This window comes from Pongo abelii, chromosome 11 (genome assembly GCF_028885655.2).
Source record: "Pongo abelii isolate AG06213 chromosome 11, NHGRI_mPonAbe1-v2.0_pri, whole genome shotgun sequence".
Taxonomy (NCBI): Eukaryota; Metazoa; Chordata; class Mammalia; order Primates; family Hominidae; genus Pongo; species Pongo abelii.
The window spans coordinates 28,166,348-28,172,347 of record NC_071996.2 but is presented as its reverse complement, the minus strand read 5'-3'; the positions used below and the strand labels follow the sequence as shown (position 1 = coordinate 28,172,347).

At 39.4% G+C, this 6,000-nt stretch overlaps 1 pseudogene; it reads right to left on the bottom strand.

Annotated features, from left to right (window-relative positions):
- Window positions 1-5,064: 5,064 nt before the first annotated feature.
- LOC100432576 (large ribosomal subunit protein eL27-like) lies at window positions 5,065-5,469 on the bottom strand (annotated as a pseudogene).
- Between the last annotated feature and the right edge of the window lie 531 nt (window positions 5,470-6,000).

Below are 6,000 nucleotides of genomic sequence, written 5' to 3'. Positions count from 1 at the left end.
ATTGATAAAAGCCTTGGCTGTACATGAAAAGAATCACGAATATACATTTGTGTTTTTTAAGCTAAAACCAAATGCATGTAGTTTTTTTCCTCCTTTAAATGGTTTTTAATTTAATCAAGTACTAGTTCTGATCCCATCAGATATGTGGTCTTCTACAATGTATGTAGCAATTTCTCTGTTGAAAAATATGCAGACAGTTTTAAATTTTTTTGCAGTTAAAATTGATATAGTTAGTATCCTTTTGTACATTTTCTTTTTTTTTCTTTTTTCTTTTTTTTTTTTTTTTTTAGACACGGTGTCTCTGTCACCCAGACTGGAGTGCAGTGGGGTAACAACAGCTCATTGCAGCCTTGAACTCGGTTTCAAGCAATCTTCCCATATGAGCCCCGCAAGCTCCAGAGCAGCCATGCCATTGCACCTGGCTAATTTATTTATTTATTTGTAGAGCAGGATCTTGCTTTGTTTCCCAAGCTGGTCTCAGAACATCTTAGCTTTTTGATGGCACCACTGCACTAGCTTGGGCAACAGAGTGGAACCCTGTCTCAAAAATAAAACAAAAACCAGAAAACTCAACACAAAGCAGGATAAGCTCTCTTCAACACACCGATACGTTAAATTATCAAAACCCAAAGACAAAGAATTTTGAAAGCAGAAAGAGAAGAGACTCATCAGGTAGAAGGAATCTTTAATAAGATTAGCAACAGATTTCTACTGGAAACAACAGAAGCCATGAGGCAGTGAGATGCCATATTTAAAGTTCTAGGGAAATCTATATCAGCCAGATGCAGTGGCCCATGCCTGTAATCCCAGCACTTCGGGAGCCCAAGTTGGGAGAATCACTTGTGGTCAGGTGTTGGAGACAAGCCAGGGTAATACAGGGAAACCCAGTCTCTACAAAAAAAAAAAAAAAAAAAAAAGAAAAAAATTTCTTTTAATTAGCCAGGTGTGGTGGCGTGTGCCTATAGTCCCAGCTACTTGGGAGGCTGAAGTGAGAGGATCACTCAAGCCCAGGAGGTTGAGGCTGCAGTGACCTATGACAGTACTACTACACTCCAGCCTGGGCAACAGAGCAAGAGCTTGTCTCAAATAAATAAATAGAAGATATGCAATGGATTCCTCAGAAACAAAAAGGATCATAAACTATTATGAACAATTAATTATATGCCATCAAACTGGATAACCTAGAAGACATAGATAAAGTCCCAGAAACATACTACCTACCAGGACTTAATCTAGAAGATATAGAAAGCCTGAACAGAACTCTAACAAATAAGGAAATTGAAGTAGCAATTGCTAACAAAAAAAGCCCAGAACCAGATGGTTTCATGGCTGAATTCTACCAAACATTCAAAGAGGAATTAATACCAACACTTCTTATACTCTTTTAAAAAATAGAAGTAGAGAGGATACCTCCAAACTCATTTTATGAGGCCAGCATCACCAAGATACCAAATTCAGACAAAGACATGATAATAAAACCACAGGTTAATATATCTGATGAACAGATGGAAAATTATTTAATAAAATACTAGCAAACTGAATTTCAAAACACATCAAAAAGATTATATACCATGACCAAGTGGGATTTATCCCTGGGATGCAAAATTGGTTTAACATATGTAAATCAATCACTGTGATACACATTAACAGAATAAGGATAAAAGCTTAACATCCATTTATGATAAGAACTCTCAACAAAACAGGTATAGAAAGAAATTTCCTTAATGCAAAAGGCCATTAATGAAAGCCCACAGGAAACATCAAAATAAATGAGAGAAAACTGAAAATGTTCCCATTAGTCTGGTACAGGGCAAGGAGGCTCACTCTCACCAGTTCTATTCAACAGAGTACTAGAAGAACTAGCAAGAACAATCACACAAGAAAAAGAAATAAAAGGTATCCAAATAGAAAAAGAAGAAGTGAAATTATCCTGTTTGCAAGTAACATGTTCTTATATGTAAAAACCCTAAACACTCCACAAAGAAGACCTATTAGAACTAATAAATCCAGTAAAGTTGCAGGATACAAAATCAACATACAAAAATCAGTTTTGTTTCTTCACAGCGATAATGATTATCTGAAAAGGGAATCAAGAAAACAATCCCATTTACAATAGCATCAAAAAGAATAAAATACATAGGAATAAATTTAACCAATGAGGTGAAATATCTGTACAATAAAAACTATAAAACATTGATAAAAGAAATTGAAGAAGATATAAATTGGAAATGTATCCCATATTCATGGATTGGAAAAATGGTTAAAATGCCTGTGTACTATCCAGAATACAGATTCAACACAATTTCTATGAAAATTCCAAAGGCATCACTCAGAGAAATAGAAAAAAAAAATTCTAAAATGTGTATGGAACCAAGAAAGACCCTAAATAACCAACACAATCTTAAAGAACAATGTTGGGCCAGACATGGTGGCTCACACTTGTAATCCCAGCACTTTGGGAGGCCAAGGCAGGCAGATCACCTGAGGTCGGGAGTTCGAGACCAGCCTGACCAACATGGCAAAACCCCATCTCTACTAAAAATACAAAATTAGCTGGGTGTGGTGGCACATGCCTATAATCCCAACTACTTGGGAGGCTGAGGCAGGAGAATTGCTTGAACCTGGGAGGCGAAGGTTGTGGTGAGCCAAGATCACACCATTGCACTCCAGCCTAGGCAACAAGAGCAAAACTCCATCTCAAAAAAAAAAAAGAACAATGTTGAGGCATCACTCTTCCTGATTTCAACTTATATTACAAGGCTGTCATCAAAATATTACGGTACTGATGTGAAAACAGACACATAGAACAATGGAGCAGAATAGAGTCCAAAAATAAACCTTCACTGATATGGGTAAATGGTTTTTGATAAGGATGCCAAGACCATCTTTTCAACAAATTATGCCGGGAAAACTGAAAATCCACATGCAAAACAATGAAATTAGACCCTTCCACTATGCACAAAAATCAATTCAAAATTGAATAAATACTTAAACATAAGACCTGGAACTGTAAAAATCCTAGAAGAAAACATAGGAAAACTTCCTGACATTGGCCTTAACAATAATGTTTTTGGATATCACACCAAAAGGTCTGGCAACAAAAGCAAAAACAAGTGGGACCACATCAAACTAATAAGCTTCTGCATAGCAAAAGAAACAATTAACGAAATTAAAAGGTAACCCACACTTGAGACATATTTGCAAACCATATATCTTTTTTTTTTTTTTTTTTTTGAGACAGAGTCTCGCTCTGTCACCGAGGCTGGAGTGCAATGGTGCAATCTCAGCTCACTACGACCTCTGCCTCCCAGGCAATTCAAGCAATTCTCCTGCCTCAGCCTCCCGAGTAGCTGGAACTAAGGCACATTCCACCACTCCCAGCAAATTTTTGTATTTTTAGTAAAGACGGGTTTTCACCATGTTGGTCAGGCTGGTCTCGATCTCCTGATGTCAGGTGATCTGCCTGCCTTGGCCTCCCAGAGTGCTAGGGTTACAGGCGTGAGCCCGGCCTTGCAAACCATATATCTGATAAGGGGTTAATATCCAAAATATATAAAGAACTCACAACTAAATAGCAAAAATAAATAACCCAATAGCATAAATAACCCAGTTATTAAATGGGCAAAGGACCTGAACATTTTACCAAAGAAGGCATAAAAATGGCCAACAGGTATGTGAAAATGTGCTCAATATCACTAATCATGGAAATGCAAGTTAAAACCACAATGAGATACCACCTCACACTTACTAAGATAATCATTAAGTGTCAGTGAAGGTGTGGAGAAAAGGCAACCCTTGTACACTGTTGGTGGGAGTATATCAATTGGTACAGCCATTATGGAAAACAGCATAGTTACATCGAAAAAAATAAACACGGAGCTACCATATGATCCAGATACGATAAAAGATAAGAGAGGAAGTATCTCTCTTCCGGATATCTTCCGAAAAGGCAGTGAAATCAGTACATCATAAAGATAGCTGTTTTCATCCATTGAAGTACAGAAAGAGGCAGGGCGCTGTGGCTCTCACCTGTAATCCCAGCACTTTGGGAGGCCAAGGCAGGTGGGTCATCTGAGGCCAGGAGTTCAAGACCAGCCTGGCCAATATGGTGAAAACTCTCTCTCTACTAAAAATACAAAAATTAGCCGACCATGGTAGTGCATGCCTGTGATCCCAGCTACTCGGGAGGCTGACAGGAGAATCACATGAACCTGGGCGGCGGAGGATGCAGTAAGCTGAGATCGTGCCACTGCACTCCAGCCTGGTGACAGAGCAAGACTCCATCTCAAAAAAAAAAAAAAAAAAGTACAGAAAGGGAAAAAAAAAGATCTCTGCGCTCTCATGTTTTAGCAGCATTATTCAGAGTATAGCCCAGATATGGAAACAGCCTAAGTGTCTGTTGACAGATGAATGGATAAAGGAATTTGCAACACCATGGATAAACCTAGAGGACATTATGCTGGTTGGACTAAGCTAGACACAGAAGAATACTGCATAATTTTAATTATATGTGGAACCTTTAAAAGGCTACTAAACCGGGCACGATGGCTCATGCCTATAATCCCAGCACTTTGGGAGACTGAAGTGGGAGGATTGCTTGAGCTCAGGAATGTGAGACCAGCCTGGGCAACATGGCGAGCCCCTGTCTCTACAAAAAATTTTTAAAAATTAGCCTGGTGTGATAGCATACACCTGTAGTCCCAGCTACTTGAGAGGCTGAGGCAGGAGAATCGCTTGAACCCGGAAGGCAGAGGTTGCAGTGATCAGAGATTGCGCCATTGCACTCCAGCCTGGTAACAGAGCAAGACTCCATCTCAAAAAAAAAAAAAAAAAGATATCTACACAACAACATGCACACAAATGCAGCTATATTCATAATTGTCAAAAGTTGGAAGCAACGAAGATTTCTCTCAATAGGTAATTGGATAAATTGTGGTGCATCCATACAATGTAACATTATCCAGCAACAAAAAGAAATCAGTTATTGAGTCACTAAAAGACATGGAAGAGCCTTAAATGCATATATTTTCAAAATTTTTAATGACCAAAACAAAGCATCTAAAACTATAGCTTCTGGAAGAACCACTAGTTCTTGCCCATCTTGTTCCTGTCTTGGAACTTGACCTTGGCCTCTCTTTGGGCCCTGCATTTAAGAGCAGGATCTCTGAAGACGTCGTTACTGACAACAGTTTTGTCCAAGGGGATATCCACAGAGTACCTTGTGGGCAGTAGGTGATTTGATGTAGTTATAAACTTTCACAAAAGACTTGATGTTTGACCTCTTGGATCTTCTTGCCTATGGCAGCTGTTACTTTGCGGTGATTGTGGTCAATTCCATCCACCAGAGCATGGCTGTAGAGGCGATCTGAGGTGCCATCATCAATGTTCTTCACGATGACGGCTTTGCATCCAGAGTAGCGTATGGCCAGGACAAACACCACTTTCCCAGGTTTTCATGAACTTGCTCATTTCAGCAGCAACCACTCAGACCTACAGCCTTTAAATACATATTAATTGCTAAGTGTAAAAAGTGGATCTGAAAAGCCTACATACACACTGTACTATACCAACTGTATGACATTCTAGAAAAAGGAAAACTATGGGGATACTATAATAAAAAGATCAGTGATAGGTGAGGAGGAAGATGGGGATGAATAGACAGAACACAGGATTTTTAGGACAGTGAACCTATCCTGTTCTCTACTATAATGGTGGATAAACGTCATTATATATGTTTGTCAAAATCCATAGAATGTAGGCCGGGCGTGGTGGCTCACGCCTGTAATCGCAGCACTTTGAGAGGCCAAGGCAGGTGGATCACCTGAGGTCAGGAGTTCAAGACCAGCCTGACCAACATGGTGAAACCCGTCTCTACTAAAAATACAAAAAAAATTAGCCAGGTGTGGTGGTGCACCTGTAATCCCAGCTATTCGGGAGGCTGAGGCAGGAGAATCGCTTGAACCTGGAAGGCGGAGGTTCAGTCAGCAGAGATCACGTCAA